At 36.6% G+C, this 17,884-nt stretch overlaps 1 protein-coding gene across 2 annotated transcripts in view; it reads right to left on the reverse strand.

Moving 5' to 3' along the window:
* LOC138138082 (uncharacterized) overlaps nt 1-17,629 on the reverse strand; it is a 107,883-nt gene extending 90,254 nt beyond the window's left edge. Inside the window, exon 1 of one of the 2 annotated variants that reach the window (XM_069057826.1) lies at nt 17,563-17,629. The gene's annotated coding sequence lies outside the window, so the exon portion shown is untranslated. Of the gene's footprint in view, nt 1-7,235; nt 7,482-17,562 lie in introns of those variants that run through there. The other variant, XM_069057825.1, reaches the window with a different exon arrangement.
* Nucleotides 17,630-17,884: the final 255 nt, after the last annotated feature.

A 17,884-nucleotide genomic window follows, 5' to 3' on the forward strand; every position in this document is an offset into this window, starting at 1 on the left:
TTTCACAAACATGTTTGCAAGTTGTGTTTGTTTACTGCGAAAAAGAAAGTGGAGTGGTTACGAAACAAAGACAACAACTTTATAAAATTCAAATTTGAAGCTCTACGAGCAGTGTCTTTATACATTTCACTTGATATTTATAAATTGAGTGAAACCATTACTTTTATTCTGGTACGACAATTAGTTTCACTTTTGTGAATTTATACTCGCAAAACAAAAATACAAATGACATGTAAATGGCGTCATATTTATTCATCTAACGTCACTAAAATTTCTCAATTATTCGCCTGTACTGAAGCGTCGACCTTAAATTGACCCGCTTCGAATTTAATAAAGTTTCATTTAAATGAATCCCACTCGTGCCAAATTTATTCGAATCCGAGATGTCTGCAGTTTATTAATCGCATTCATACGACTGAGACGAATAAATCTGACCGAAATCGAAAAATAATTAAATGTCCCTTAATCCCGTCTTGTTTATTATTCATAAATAACTCGAATCGGCGGTCCTTCGATGAAAAGAAAATCGTCCTCTACCAATTACTGCTGAATAACCGCCAAACGAAGACGACTAAAATGGAGCCACAGATGACCTCCTAGATAAAGCCGGAACCCAAATAAAATCATAAAAATGGCGATGGACGACTTGTTCGTCCGTCCCCGGGGGCGGCGGCGTAATTAGGGGGAGCGACTGGGACGAGGGTGTCAGTGTACTGTTTTTTGATCAGAAATGTCTCACTGGGCAACGCATAAAAATGTTTTCTCTAGTCCTGGAAAATATGGCTCGTTATCAATGACGTATTTATGCACAGATTGACATCGTAAATGTGGAAGAGCCGAGAATTTTTAATACTTTATGGATTTCTGAAAGTATTATTTTGTCACAAATAATTTTTTATCGGGGTCGTAAATATTTCCAACCGCAATAAAGAGTTCACATCTCTGAAATTATTGCAAATATAAATACAGGGTGTTATTGAAAGTTGTACAGATATTTTAACCACGAGCTAGTGGCTTCATGTAGAACTCGGAAAAAATATTTAAAAAATAAAACGACATTTATTTTTTGAGCTACAATTTTTTAAATTGCTTTTAGTTTTCTACGTTGTCCTACAACCTCGTAGGTAAAATTTGGGCACATTTTAAAAATACACCCTGTATATCATGTTTTATAAAATGTACGCCAATGCGAAGTAACATATAGGAAATATGCTTTAAAACAAGGAAACCGTGTTTGAAAAAAAATATGGTCATTTATAGATTTTCGCGCAGATATTTCCAAGGTCACAACCCATGAGAGATTCCAACACCTCTCCCAATATTTGACCGAGCTGACGTTCTGCATATTCAAGATGGAAATACGATATTGACACCAAAAATGAAATGGAAAAGGCCAAAAACATGAAAATGAATGAAAAAGCGTCATTTTAGTCTCTAATTATCTTGGTAATGACACTTTAGCTGCTTCCAGTAAAACAATAAATAAACCCGAACCCCGGGCCGTTTATCCCGAACAAAGGGTATTTAAGGAGTAGGAAGTGCATTCTGTTGTGGGTGTTAAGTGGCACTTGATCTTCTGGCATGCATAATAACACTGCAGGTCCGGACATACTGTGATGCGGCGTCCCAACTTTGAAAGTCATCCAAAGTGGAATCGTCGTCAGGCGGAGGAACAAGCCGCCGGAAAACGGAAATGGAACACTTGAGAAAGATAAAATCCGGCTAGAAGAGATAGATTTCCAGCGCTAACGAAAGACTGATACGTCTATTCACGCACTTGCACATCCACCACGCATACACAACCCCGGCCGAAGAGGATTTCCTACGGAATCAATAACGCTCATTCGGATCATTTTTTGGGCGGTATTCGATGCTTTTTGCTGCTGGATCTGTCTCTTAATTAAGATGTCTCGGAGGAGGCGACGGAAAAAGTTAACGGATATGTGAAAGGGCACGATAAATAAAAGACAACTAATTTCTCGTTGAGGTGACATTTATGTTAAAACCAGAGTGTAGGAATCAACACCCACAGACAAATTAATGCCACAGACACACCTTACCTGAAGGCATAATTATAATACATTGTGCTGCTTGTGGCTAACGTAATAAGCAAAATGACGGTAATTTGTCAGGCGTGTTACTAATCCAAAGTTGTTTTGTCTGGAAGCTATTGTGAATTCTTACAAAACTGTTAATAATTCGTTAAAATAAATATTGAAAATTCAATTAGGCAACCAGTAAAATCAATTTGTTCCATTAGTCGATTTCTGGTGAAAGAGGCGGCAAACTTTCAACGCCAACTAGAATCCCACATACATTTATAGACGCTCTGTATAAAGCAGGCCATGGGTTTTAAATTCTAGTAACCGATAAAACAGTTCTAATTAAAGGCTCTAGAGCTCGGGGGAGATCTTGTCATCCACTCTGTATACAGGGTGATATTGAAATGCGTGGACAAATTTTAACCACGAGCAACTGGCTTAATGTAGAACTCGGAAAAAATATTTAAAACATTTTTTGTCAAGAAATAAAATGACATTTATTTTTTGAGCTACAATTTTTTAAATTGGTTTCGGTCTTCTACGCTGTTCCACAACCTCGTAGGTAAAATTTCGGCACATTTTAAAAATATACCCTGTATATCATATTTTATAAAATGTACGCCAATGCGACTAAAATATTTTTTCCGAGTTGTAGATGAAGCCAGTAGGTCGTGGTTAAAATTTGTCGACGCATTTCAATAACACCCTGTATATAGCGTTCCAAGTCGTTACATCATTTCTTTTGGTTGGATAGGTTGTCGGGTCAATAAAAGCAAAACAGGTAAAAATTCGGATCAGTGGTCTGGCCCAACTTTCAATATTTCACCTAGAAAAAACCGACTGTTGCAAATCTGAAGCCCCTCGAAGCGTGCAAAAATGTCTTCACCTTTGAAAAATGGACGGCGTCGCCACATATTAATGCCTTTTTGAAAACCCAGCGAATATCGATCATTCCCCGAAGTAGTTGAAATTCTTTCAACAAACTACCTCCGAGATGATCTCGAGAAATTCCGTCATGCGGTTACATCCGGCCAGGTCCGGCTTCCGCCCCTCGCCGTAAAATCGTAAAAAATCCAGGTCTCTCCGGTCGCCCCCCGGCGTCCCCTCGCCCGATTTTATTTAATTTGGCGGGTGCGCGTCCGGTTTTAACTGTAAATTACAGCAATTAGCGCCGGTCTTGATTGGTTTTCTCGTCCGGATCGACCAGCTGAGGTCAGTCCTGCCCTACCCGGAGTCGGAGAGAACACGACTGGGGTGTCCGACTCCGGGCGGCGCTGAAAAGAAAACGTCGGAAACAGGAAATGGAACCGCCAGATAAAATAGTGAAGAGGGCCGGACCTGATGGAAGCACACTGGCTCTCCAACTGCCTGCTAAAAGGCACAAGATGATATATTATCGGAACGAATAAATTCGTTTCAACTTTCTAATTGGCGCGCCCGGAGGGAGCAACAAAGAAGAACCACCGGAGAAAAAGCCACGATGGATAAAATTTGACAGGAATGCAATAACGTCCAGCCGAGTTGAATGTAAGTCAATTGTGGGAGGCTGCACCAAAGTTTCGTCCTTAAACATCCCCCGGAATCATTAAATCACGACGACCAGACCCGAAATTGAGACCGTTCCGCTGAAATTCTGTAAATATTTCAGCCGAGTCACTCCAGAGGACTGCCACTAAAGTTCGAAGGCATTTTTTTTAATTACTTGCCACAGCTTTGCCTCCAAAGGATGAAAAACCTCGAAGAGGGTGATTTGTTGGCGGTTGAGGGGTACAAAAGTAATGACCCTTACGCTCTTACGCGACGCCAGACTTAAGGAAACTAGCTGAAATAACAAAACAACACAAAAAGATGGGAGATCGGAATATATTTTTCGATGGAAAAATTACTCCCCAAAATAAACATTTCAATTTACTTAATAGTTGCAATCTAGATCTAAATACTAAATTTAAAATGCGAACGTGGCTAAATAATAAATTCAGGTCTGAATGAGCAATTTAAAATTTCGAGACTATAAATTTGAAACTAGCATAAAAGTTAAATGTCTAAGTAAATTATTGCAGCGACGTGAACAACATGCGAAATTCAATCAGCTGTTGAAGCAGCATGGTGAGAAAATTATTGAAGGTGTTGAGATAATAACTCAAAGCTCTTAACGTAAAGCTCTGATTATAAAATGTAATAAAATAGGTAAATCAACAAAGGAATTTCAAATCTATGCATATACAGGGTGTTATTGAAAGTTGTACAGATATTTTAACCACGAGCTACTGGCTTCATGTAGAATTCGGAAAAAATATCTAAAAAATGTCAAAAAATAAAATGACATTTATTTTTTGAGCTACAATTTTTTTTAATTGCTTTTAGTCCTCTATGTTGTCAAACAACCTCGTAGGTAAAATTTCGGCACATTTTAAAAATCCACCCTGTATATGATATTTTATAAAACGTACACCAATGCGGTTTCCTGGTTTTAAAGCATATTTCCTATAGGTTACTTCGCATTGGCGTACATTTTATAAAACATGATATACAGGGTGTATTTTTAAAATGTGCCGAAATTTTTCCCACGAGGTTGTTTGACAACGTAGAAGACTAAAAGCAATTTAAAAAAATTGTAGCTCAAAAAGTAAATGTCATTTTATTTTTTGACATAGAATTTTTTAGATATTTTTTCCGAGTTCTACATGAAGCCAGTAGCTCGTGGTTAAAATATCTATACAACTTTCAATAACACCCTGTATTTAGTTTGTTCGATACCTCCCTAGAACGCCTGTATCCATAGTTACCAGCGGGTGAAGGTTTCTCTACCAAATACTTCACTTTCGCTCATCGTTTTTCGCTCACTGTCTTTCACTCACTGGTTTTCATTCCTCGTAAATTTGTCATAGCTTAAATTTTTAAATGTATTATCGTTTTAAAATATTGTGAAGAAGCTTTCAGAGGACCAAATTTTCGCGAGTCTCAGTTTAGCAATCCAGCCTCCGATTCCTTGTGTCAAATTTTAAGCCACCTTTTTACATCGTCGTGACACAGAGGCGTGCCCCGTTTTGTTTCTTCTTTTTATCAAAGCCCCCCATAACTCTCTATACAAGGCATTGTTCTAATCCCGGCTTAATCCCCCGACTCGGATTTCGCTTAATTCATGTTCGTCGCTGATTTATTTTCTCTCGAAGCCGCTTCTGTCCATTGAGAAAAGTGTTTTCGCCGGCAGGTTGTTCCCCTTGAAAATTTCCCGATCGCATAAAAAATGACCGACTTGGCGCAAAAATTTTTCCTTTCACCATCCGTTCGCTGTCGGCAAAAGAGCGCTTTTAAAACTTCGTCCCCTTCCATGTATTTTTCATATTTAAAAATCCTCCTCGGAACTCGACACGATTTGATTAGCATCGATCCGATGGAGTGAGCTTTTTATTAATTAACGAATTAGTCGAGTCGAGGTAATGACACGAATTTGTGCGAACAATGCTCGCCAACCGCAGCCGTCTTGAGAATTACTTATTGCCATTCATAACCAACACCCTCAGGAGCACACAACACGAGTAAACGCAATAAGCGGTCCTGATAATGCCACTTAATACACGACGAATGCTAAATTTAATTTCTACCACCTCTGGTTTTCGTACAGAAGGCAGTAAAGGGCGGGGAAAGTGTTGCTTCCCAACAGTGAGCTTGTGCAGAAGCGCACACAAAGGATTTCCCTGTCGACGTACTTAATGCAATTCAGAAATCAAAATGCACCAAATGTGTCTTCGAATCTGCGAATCTATTGCACCGATGCGTCCCTTATTAGTGCGGCTTTTACAAAGAAACATTGTTAAAAATGCAATTTCCTGTGAGGTTGCGTAACGAACTGATTTCGAAGAAGTTCCAGCTATTATGGTTTATGCAAGACCTATGAAGTCAAAGAACTCTCTAAATTGCAAACACAAACGAATAAACATTATTTTCCGAGTTCTGCAACGTAAGTTCTTCTTCAAGTTCCATTCTCTTTATTCAACCGCCTCGAGTTTTAAAATTTCAAATAGCGACATACCAACACATCATCTTAAGAGCTATTTTGTTCCGAATGTAATTGCCATCTTACGATAGAATATCACAAAAATGGGAGAGAGATGTGAAGGGAAAGTTCGTAATCAGCAGAAAAGTGTTACTTTGAATTAGCCAAAGTGTGAATAAATTATGCTAGTTTAAGTAGATAACCGACAATGATCAAAGGATTAGCTCAACTGTAGAAGTCTTTGTCTTTATGAGAGGAAAAATTAGTGGAGTTGAAGTGGGTTACACGATATTATGCTGGAAGTTTTAAGTCGAATTTACATGGGTATAGTAGTTAAAGCAGGTTACTAAATGAAGTAATAGTATATTATATCATTAAGAGTAGAAGTGAGTCTTTTTGTGGCTAGCCCAGAGATTGAAGGCCGAAACGCAGTTGAGGCTGACAATTGGGCGAGGCACAAAAAGACCTTCTACTCTGAATGCTATACAGGGTGTTTTTAAAATTTAAAAAATTCTAAGTCAAAAAATAAAATGACATTTATTTTTTGAGCTACAACTTTTTTAAATTGCTTTTAGTTTTCTACGTTGTCCTACAACCTCGTAGGTAAAATTTCGGTACATTTTAAAAATACACCCTGTATATCATGTGCGATTTTCGACCGCTTGAAGATCAATAAAATTTAGTCAGTAATAATATGTAATATCTATTCACTTTGATTGTGACCACAACGGAAAACATAGTAGGCGCTGTTTAGCTGTGTGCTGCATACGTTTTACACTAAATATTTGTGTGGTGTGAACATGATGTGAAAATGTCAGAATTGTCAAAACTGACCACGGTAGTAAAGCAATGATTTTAATGTATTTATCAATATTAATAATGGAAATCAATATTTGGAGTAGGAGAAACTAAAAACGTCTGTCTGATTCTGTGATCACGTCTGTTGAAAAGTGGGGTTATATCCAGGTGCAGAAATCACCTCATGCAATTCTCCATATTAATGAAGAACGAAGGAAATGGTCATTTGGCAGTAAGACAAACGCGAAAAATGCCTGGGGATTATTAAAAGTAATCAGAACTTTCAATTAGCATTGATTAATACAAATATTTTCAGATAAAAACTAATCAGACAGAAAGTTCAAAAAAATGATTTACAGGGGATGAAAAGGCAGAAGGTATTAAACCACAACACTTACCTAGCCAAAATGTACAACAAAAAAGCACAAATAGAGTTAACTTTATTGGTGATGTTCGTCTTTGTGAATTGTTTTCCCGTTGACTTCAATAAATGTCTCGAAACAAGTCAATATTAACCTTTTGGTCCCAACTTTGAGAAGACGACGTGGCATTTTCTTTTTGAATTCTAAAATTTTCTACCAAAACTCAATTTTATAGATATCCGCACAGTGCACGTCGAAAAACGTTTGCGCAAGTCGTTCTCCGTTCTGTCTTCTCTGAGCGTGACGTTTCTGTCAAAATGGCGCCTCCGAGAGTTGCCAACTGCGACTGGATTTAGTGTTATCTAAAATTCCCTATCAATAACCTTGCAACTGAAAAATTACTAGGGAGTGGTCACAATCAAAAAATAGATATATGTATACTACGTCCACTGATAGAATGCAGTTTTTTAAATATCCTTAGATAACAAAAACCCCAAACTATAACATTGAAATATTAACAAAGTATCATAGATTGTGTTGGTAGCATCTTGAAACATTCGCGCCACTGATTCTCATTGGTTGTGATGAAACCCACGCGAAAAATAAATTATTTGACATTTCAAATTTGAAACTGTCAGTGCGGTCAAGTGGTTTAAGCATTTAGATTTGCGATTTTTCATCTTTAGAACTTTGGTTTGCTTTTCTCTAGTTTTAAAAATCATTAATTTTGATCGTGTTCCTGTTTTGATCTGTTCCGATGCGATTTTTTGTTGATTTTTTTGAATTTGTGAAGTGAGTGCGTGCCTCAAGAATCTAACATAATGAACACATCGAAAATGATACAGAGGTAATTTTTGTTCATGCATTAAATGTTAAATATTAATCTCTTGTTTGTGTTTAGCCATTTCCGAAAATAGCTGGATATTTTAATTTCATTAGCCAGCTTTTTTCAGAAATTCGTTAATGTATTGTGGGTTGCATTTTTAATTTCGTCGGGGACATTATCACTCGTGAAATATCCTGTAATAATAAAACCTAATATATTACTCCTACTATACTGAAGTTTTCTTTCGTCTTTCCTAAGTGCAAACATGCAGAACAATAATAAAACATCACGTGTAAACCTACTCTTTCGATTTTTTTAAATTTCGCGCCGGATCTATTTGTTGTAGCGTAGAATGAATTTTTTAGTAACATTTATGTCAAGCAATCTATGAGTGGACAAAGTTTAGTAGATTATATCATTAAGAGGCTACTATTCGAGATCAGTTTTTTATTAAATTATGATTTTTATAATTTGCAAGACTGTCTAGTACTTGTCACTTCTTCAACCGACAGTATCTTTGGATTTATTGGGCAATTCGAAACTAGCAAAGATCGCGTAAATCCCCCATTATCGATTTAGAAACAAAAACGATTCCGCGAGGTTATCCAGTCGAAAAAATTGCCAACGTAAACAGAACAGGTTTTAATTTGAGAACGGGAGAAACTTCGAAAACAGAGCCCATTATCCGGCGAAAACGATATATTCCCGTGCACAACGATCAAAGTAAATGTTTTTTTATTGTTCGCGTGCTGCTGTTGTCACCTACAATACACGTGGAATTTGTTTTGCGATTTGTCATTGTACCAGGAAGGAATTGTTTGCTCGTTCTCGTGTTTCCTGTCGATGTTTCTTTACCATCAAGATGAATTGTAAAACAATTCGGTCTGACAGTTCTAAAGCAGATCCAATTTCAGTCGTCCTGGATATTGGTATCTCGATCATATCAAAATACGTAAGGGTCAGAATATTGTTAATTTATTTGGAGAGTGTTTTTATTTACAATTTGCGTCCAGGCGAATTTGAAAAAATAAAATATAAGCAGACGTGTTTTTCTCTCGGTAAACTTTTAATACCAATTTTAAATAAAAAATAATTAAAAATTAATTTATTATCTTAAAAAAAATAAGTCAAAAGTAAGACAAGGTTCAGAAAGAATTTTAAAAACAGATTTATAAAACACTCAGTACAACATATTTGGCGCCCTCTATCCACAAACTCTCAAAATATTTACTTTGCTCACTAGTGAGAAAATATTATTTCCTCACTAGTGATTCAATTGCCATCTTTGCTCACTATTTTCAGTGAGCAAAGACCACTAAAATTCAATGGTCATGGAAAAAATTCTTTTTCAATTCTACAGGGTGTCGCAAAATTAACTTATTCCAAGTGGGGGGTCTTGTAGAGAAAAATCTCAGAAATCTCGAAAAAATAAAATAAAAAATATAGGGGGGGTCTTTACAAAGATATATGGGTTTGAAGGTTCAAACTTTTCATGTTTTCTTCAAAGAAAAAATATAAATGGTTGACATTCATTTTGAAAAATGGTGAGCATGATTATGTAAAATATTAAAATATAAATGAAAAGACATTTCTTGAAAAAACAGCTTTATTTCGAAAAAATAAAAGTTTTATTTTTCCAATTTTTGCTCAAAAGGGAAGTACAACATAGCTAGAATATTAATCACTAATCAGGTACTATCGCGGCCATCCAAAAGTGAACGTTTTTTTTAATAGTTTGATTTTTGCTTTAAATCATAGGCGTCCTAAAATGTCAAAGTTTGACACTAGCGTTAAAAAAATTATTGAAACTATTTTTTTTAAATGCCACATCTCACTCCGATTCAGACAGCTAGGGCTATTGCAAAGCTAGAAGAAAATTGGTCGTTGGCTGCTGTGGCGAGAAAATTACATTGCAGTAAGACTCGCATCTTCAATATAAAGAGGCGTTGGCAAGAAAACAGGCTTGAGACGCCAATACGAATAGGTATTGGAAAGGTTTCTTTACTAAAGTTTACTTTCACTTGAATAATGTATGAATTACTTCTGAGCCTCATTTAAAAAAAAAATATTTATTACAACTTTTTATTATTAAAATAGTAACGCCTGCTGCACGAACGCCAATGAATACAGCCTGATTTAATCTAACGAAAAATACGAAAATTTTGGCAAGCTATCGTTCACTTTTGGATGGCCGCGATTGTACTTTTGAATAAATATTGGCAACTTTGATATTTTTTTCAAAGTGACAACATTTTTTTAAGACACTCTGTATCTTCACATGGTGGAAAATACATATTTTCATACACAACGTTGGCAATCTTTTGTAATAACTGACATGATAAAATACAATTTTCTCAACAAGTAAAACCTTCCCAACACCCCTAATATTATATTTACTGGACATTTCCTCTGGTAGTTTCGTTTCCCCCACGGTGCATTTTTTAACCGGCTAAAATAAATATGCGGGCTTCCCACCCCTCGAAACTTTTTCCAGGTTGAAGCATCCCTCATATACATCGATTGCAGTTTCTCTTCACCGAACACAATAGTCTGGAACAATCGTCGATAATCGCGGCGATTTCTCAAAAGCTGAACTTAGTTAAAAAGATCGCATTTTGCGCTTTGTTTCTGCGATGAATGGCCGTACGAGGGTCATCGTTTTCCGGTCTCTTCGAGGAGCTTTTTGATGCACGTTTCCGTTCTACAAGAGCACATTAAGTATTCGAGCTTTATAATTCCCCGGCTAAATATTCAATGCAATGTTGTGCTTAGTCGTACATGCACATATATCTACTCAGTTAGCGGCTGTTCTGCTACTAACAGATTATACTAATACCGCCAGAAGCGGGATGATCCGACTCTTGATATAAATCCGCCCCGTCTCTTTCTTGCACGCCGGAGTCGACCGGATTCCCAATGAAACGATTTGCATATTCATGGCGTTGTTTACAATTTTATAGACCAATAAGTGTTTTGCTTCTTTTTTACTGCCATTCCAATCATTTTTAATAACGTTTCGCCGTTTCCGGCGGGGAAAAGGTTGCTGAAATGCTCCGACATCCAGGGATCATTATCTATTAAAGTGCAGATTATACCCAGTAAAATCATATTCTCCAAAGACACTAAACACGGGTTGGCAACGGTCGAGACTTTGTGGAATTTACTACGTCGCTCCATTTTAAAAATTCACTCGCAGCCACCACAAAATCTGTTTTAAATAGCTTCTGGGCAGCATCTATGGAAAAAGTATACTGGGGAACAATGAAAATGCAACACTCAGTATGTAGGGTATTTCACGAGTGATACTGAGCCCGGCAGAATTGAAAACTTACACTGGCGGAGCATCCCCGACAACGAGAACCCCAAGGAACAATTAATGAAAAAAAATAATCAAACTTCATTGATGATTAAATCTTTGCAGCTTAGTGCTAAGTTCACCTCGGATTTGGAATCGACAAATTGCAAAACACATTTGCCATCACAGAGTGTCAACATTCTGTTGTTTACCGAAAAGGCAGCTATCCCAAAAATGAATCAAAATTGAATTCTCCTGTTTACCCGGAAAACATTTGCTAATTTTCCCCTCATCAATTTCAGTTAATTATCATTCTGTTTACGATGTGGCATACGAGACCGTATTTGTTTTTTGTTTTTGTTTAAACACGTAGGAAAAATTTTCAAGTCGATTAGACAGATTATCGGAAATGTATTAAACCCATGACGGCGTTATGTAATTTACAAATGGGAATTAATCAAATTGCCGAGATGAAAATCCTCTTTCCGATTAGAACTTGGAAAAGTCAAGCCATTCCATCACCATTATCGTTGCGAAAGTTTTGCCAAGATGCGAGCATTTTTAAACGGATTTGGGGATATTCACACCCCACAAATAGCGTTTGTTTAAAGTGACGGCTCAACCGGAAATGTGACAACGTGACATTAAAAATTAAAACGCAATTTCCCTGTTTGTGACGCCTTAAGAAGAGGCTTACGCCGTCTCGGATTATAAGAGGAGATGATTTATTATAATTTAAATGTAAATTCAAATTGAGGATGCTGATTTAGAACAAGCTCAATTCGGGTTTTTTTTTGACAGAAACATTCTTTTAAAGCTTTGCAGAAATTATGAGTCCTGAATACTCTCGCGTCAATGGAAAATAGTAGATTATATCATTAAGAGTAGAAGTGAGTCTTTTTGTGCTAAGCCGGCAACTGGGCGAAGCACAAAAAGACCTTCTATCCTTCGAACCGCCGCCGCCGGTCAGACATAACCTACAATAATAATTTATGATTCTTCCTCTAGGGAACTCAGAAATTTTACCTTTGTAGCCAGATACTTTTCATCTGGAGCATTGTGTACCAATCATACACTTTTCAGGACTTTGGTAGGACTAGATCCTACATAATTTGCACCGATCTGCGTCAATCCTCGAGGCGCAGAATGCATTTCGTTTTCAATGGCATCGGACATACGTCAGTTATTTGCTAAATCCAGGTTGCTTTAAAACAAGGAAACCGCATTTGCGTAGGTACATTTTATAAAACGTGATATACAGGGTGTATTTTTAAAATGTGCCGAAATTTTACCTACGAGGTTGTAGGACAACGTAGAAGACTAAAAGCAATTAAAAAAAATTGTAGCTCAAAAAATTAATGTCATTTTATTTTTTAAATATTTTTTCCGAGTTCTACATCAAGCCAGTAGCTCGTGGTTAAAATTTGTGCACGCATTTCAGAAACACCCTGTATAACAAACATTATCAAAACGTGAATAGCAAACGATTACAACTTACAACTGTTTACTTTTTAACACTGAACAGTCATCTTGCGCTATTTTTGATTGAGACATCATGACGGCGGCTCAGAAAAAAAATGCCACTTTAACCGTTTCTTCCGTTTCTTTGGAGATACACAAAGCAGCGATTTTCGACCGCTTGAAGATAAATATGATTTTTTTTAAGTAGAAATACGTGAACAAATGGCATAGCTATTTAGATAATAAGTTGTGGCCACGCCACTGTCCTGGTTTCACAGTAGAATAATCAAAAAAGCAATAGTAACGGAAAAGCGATAGTGTATATGACAAAAAAGGATCTCCTTATCAGAGATTGGGCTGGCGTAGGCCAGTTTTTACTTATTAGGTGCAGCAGTGTATTAATAATCGTGTTTGTTGTTTTGTGGGTCTTATCTGACCCAAGAGCGTTGCATCTACCAATGTAGCAACTGCAAGCTCCACGTGTGGAACGGCATCAAGACAGGAGTGAATCGCAACTGTGAGGGCTTCGTCAAGACACATCTCATCGAAGATGGCTTCCACGGAGTCTACGCGGTTGATTGTGAAATGAGTTACATCATTCTCGGTCTCGAGATTAAAGTGACAGGGGTGGCGGGCCATCGTCTACGAAACTTTGGTACATCCGAAGAACACGTCTCTACGACACCCTCTTCTCGGGAATCACGCAGAGAGATCTGAACGTGGTCCAGACCAAGACGCTCCACCAGGTGCAGAACGACTTGAGAAGCTTCGTCAGAATCGAAACTATCTTGATCGGGCACGGGCTCGAAAATGACTTGAGGGCTCTGGAGATTGTAGAAACGAACGTGGTGGACACGTCGAGGAAGACATCACTGCCTGCATCCAGTTGATGATATTCAAAGTGCAGGGAAAAAACTTATACTTATTAAGAATTGTGATTGTATTGCAAATAATAAAGCAAGCTGATAGCAAATACCATAAAAAATATTAATATGTAGGTATTAATAAATGTATCTATCTGAAAAAGGTAGATACAAAATAAATTTGTAATTTTTCCAATGGTGTCTTTTGGTTGTAGTTCAAGCAGTCGCTTAAAAAATTTAATGTGGACCTCTGTCAGAAAGTGCCTTTTGTCATCGTTTGTTCAGCCTCGGCTGCGCCTCGGCCAGAAAATTCATACTCGGACGAGAAAGATGCACTTTTTGACCTTGAGCTATTCATACACAAATAGCTATTCTGGTCACACCCCTCGTATTTTCATTCTACAACGGCAGATCGCCAATTGGATGCTTTTGTAAACAATAAGTCGCGCATCGCGTAGCAACCGCTAAACGAGACACAATTTCAATTGTCAAATATTAATTATTTCACAGATTGTTTTTTCTTGGTATAGTCGTGGAGAAAGTATAGTCTTCAACTCGCGTATAATGGCCATTATTCACTCGGATGATTCCACCACTCGCCTACGCCTCGTTGAGGAATTTGTTCATTTCAAATTATATCCATATTACAGTTTTTATCAAATTATATCCTTGTTCAAATTTTATTGGCTGTTGGTTTCGAATAATTTTGTGGTGTAGAATGACTAGAATGTGCTATTTTCTTTACCACAGAAATAACAAACAGTGGTTTTTGTAGTATCGGGCCTTCAAATAAATATATATTTAGAGTAGACGCAGGCGACATTTTAATTCTGTTAACAGTGTAAAGTAATTTTTGTTCGGAGTTACACAGGTTACATAGTAAGCTTTTTCCCAATTTCATATTGTCATATTTCGTGGAGGGGGAATAGGGAGAATGCACTACAAAAATTTAAAATATTTTCTAATCTAATTTTATTCCGTTAAAATGTCAGACGTGTCATTTTCTACGTTGGAAAAATGTTGCAAACAATTGAATTTCCATAGGTTGCTCTAAATATAAATTTATTTGAAGGCCCGTTATAACAACATTAATTGGGTATTTAATTCAACTATGTATTGTCTTATGCCTGAAATTGGTTTTATACCATGATGGTATTAAAAAAAACAATAATTAAAGATAATAATTGTTCGAATAATGCTTTTCTTATTCTCTGTGTATCTCCCTCAGCATCATTAGTCAACGGTTAATTTGTGATTTTTAATCTTTAGTATCAAAAAGTGGTAATGAGAGCAGAAGGCTTTTCAAAAAGCTTTTGTAATTCTTTTGACTTTGTCCTTTAGATAGTGAAATTTTGTGTCTGCTAATGTTGTTTACCCCAACATTATGAGATTACGTGAACAGCGGCACCGAATGTAAAAAGAAGAGTAGAGTGAAAATATCAAACACGATGAAACAGAAATGCAAATACCTAAGTGGACCATAAAAGATAAATACGGTCATAAAGCGAATTAAAAAGGGAAAATAAAATTAAATCGCTGATCCCACCCTGGCGGCAAGTGTTTGTCTGTTGGCGATGGTTGAACCAGAGAAGACGACAAGGCCGCATTAAAAATTAAAACCCAATTTTTGTGTTTCTTTTGCCGATAATACCAGTTGTAAAATTCACCCTCGAGGCCCATAAAGCCGAGATTATAAATCCGACGGACCCCTAAAAATTTCACAAGTTGCAAGTGAGTTGCAAAACGTACACATGACGTTGCTCCCTCATTTAATAAATCATACTGCAGCAGCACAGCCGGATTGCTTAGGGTGTATACACTTTACGTTATTATATTAGTTCAAGGGGCGGTGGTCTGGAGCGCCACTCACTGTTTAATGTGCTGAAAAGGCTTCCGGGCTATGGCCAATAAAAAGACACATAACTTTGCAATTAGATTCATGTGTAATGTCGGAACAGGGGCTGTAGTGCTTTCGTTTGGATGCAAGCCCATCAGCTTTCGGGCGACATCGTAAAATTATACAGATCGGACGGAATTATAATGGACCGCTGACACGCACCACACGCGCCCCCTTCAAAACCTTAATTCACCCCTAATGTTTTATCCGCGATATCCTATTAGCCGCCCGTTTTAATGCCAAATTATCGCATTAGCGACGCCGAAAAATCACCAAAGCAAGAGGACGCAAAAACAGACAGCAGACACGAAAAAATTGCGGGTTGTAAGTGCGTCACGTGACAAAGGCAAACATTAATTTCGACGGAACAAAACAACAAGGAAGTTTTTCGGGTTTAAAATTCGACACGAAATGTTGATGTGGGCGGAACAACTCCCAGACTGAATTATTTTATTTTTTGGACAACGTCAATGTCTTACGAAGACGAAACGTTGGCGATTTAGGTCATTTCAGCAAAAACGACGTCAATGAGAAACTGCCAAGGCGATTAATATACAGGGTTATGATAAAATAACGCACAAAATTCATAAAACGCAATGTATTAATTTTTGAAAAAAAAATTACAAAAACATAATATACAGGGTGTCGCAAAATTAACGTATTCCAAGTCGGAGGTCTTGTAGGGAAACATCTCAGGAATCTCGAAAAAATAAAATAAAAAATATAGGGGGGGTCTTTACAAAGATATATGGGTCTGAAGGTTCAAACTTTTCATCATGTTTTCTTCAAATAAATAATATAAATGGTTGACATTCATTTTGAAATATGGTGAAGATGATTATGTAAAATATAAAATATAAATGAAAAGACATTCCTTGAAAAAACAGCTTTATCTCGAAAAAATTAAAGTTTTATTTTTCCAATTTTTGTTCAAAAGGGAAGTACAACATAGCTAGAATATTAGTCAGGTACTTTTGAACAAATATTGACAACTTTGATATTTTTTGCAAAATGACAGCAATTTTTTTTTAAACAGTCAACAGGATGTCCCCTACTAAGCCCTGAACTCGGAATACGATAATTTTAAGACACCCTGTAGAAAAAAAAAGTTATGACGTCATTAATATTTTTTCCAAATGGGAAGCTAGGATTCCGATTAGATTATTTGATAGAGCTTATTGTTCTGGATTATAAAAATTGCATTGCATAAAAAAATAAGCAAATTAATAAACAACGAAATAAACTTGGTTTTAATAATAACTAATAAATAAATTAAACAATACTTTAAAGCAAAAATTTACTCTAAAAACTGTTCGACGAATGTTTGCATTTTTTTTCAAAAGTTATTAATACTGTACGTTTTTGAATTTTGTGCGTTATTTTATCATAACCCTGTATACATGACTAAAGTTCCAAATTTCTGCAAAATATTTATTTTTGTAAAGAATGGGAAAAAACGACCCTGTTGGAGAAATCAAAGCTCCTAAGGCGTTGCGGAAGACAATAGAAGAAGTTTTTTTCTAATTTTGTTAAAAAATGTTTTAGACTTTAAACTGACGAAATTATCAATATCATGACTTGTATTGAAAATCAAATAGTTCCATTTATTTCGCTTATCAGTTTGAACCACCTTTTTTCAGTCGGACTCGCCAGTTCGAAAAAACCATCGCTTTTTACAATAACATCACAAAAAACCAGGGTTGAGCTGGCTAACAAGACACACCAAGAGCAAATAAAATGGCACTACATTATAAGGGTAAGGTTTTTATAAGGCTACAATGGTGCTGATCATTCCACACCACTCCAGTTATGGACGGCCTATAATTTTAATAAGATGAAACCTTTTTTTATTTCATTTCTTTATTTTTTTGGACTTCCTCTCTTACAGCGCGATGACAAAAAGTCAATGGCCACAAAAACGAAACCGATAATTTCTCACTAAATTAGCAGCAGATCGAAAGACAAATAGTAGTTTAACTAAATTAAGAGGTGATTACATTTATAAAATATCTTTTACTCACAGAATCAGCAGGTCCAAGCACACACAGCCACCGAAAACTCCAGAATTATGTCCCACAAATCACCACACAGACTGCACATCAAAATCACACACGTTCTCTGGTCTTTGCATTTTTCCCTCACTCTCTTCTCTCTCTCTCTCTCTCTCTCTCTCTCTCTCTCTTCTTCTCTGCTTCTCTCTCTCTCTCCCTCTCTCTCTCTTTCTCTCCGTTCCTCTCTCTCCAGCAATTACCAAACTTCTTACCCATTTTTTTTCATGATTTTTTAGAATTACTAATATAAAAGTAAATTTTGTTCTAATACCGTACGATCGAAAATAAAAAA

Source organism: Tenebrio molitor, chromosome 9 (assembly GCF_963966145.1).
Source record: "Tenebrio molitor chromosome 9, icTenMoli1.1, whole genome shotgun sequence".
In the NCBI taxonomy this organism is placed as follows: domain Eukaryota; kingdom Metazoa; phylum Arthropoda; class Insecta; order Coleoptera; family Tenebrionidae; genus Tenebrio; species Tenebrio molitor.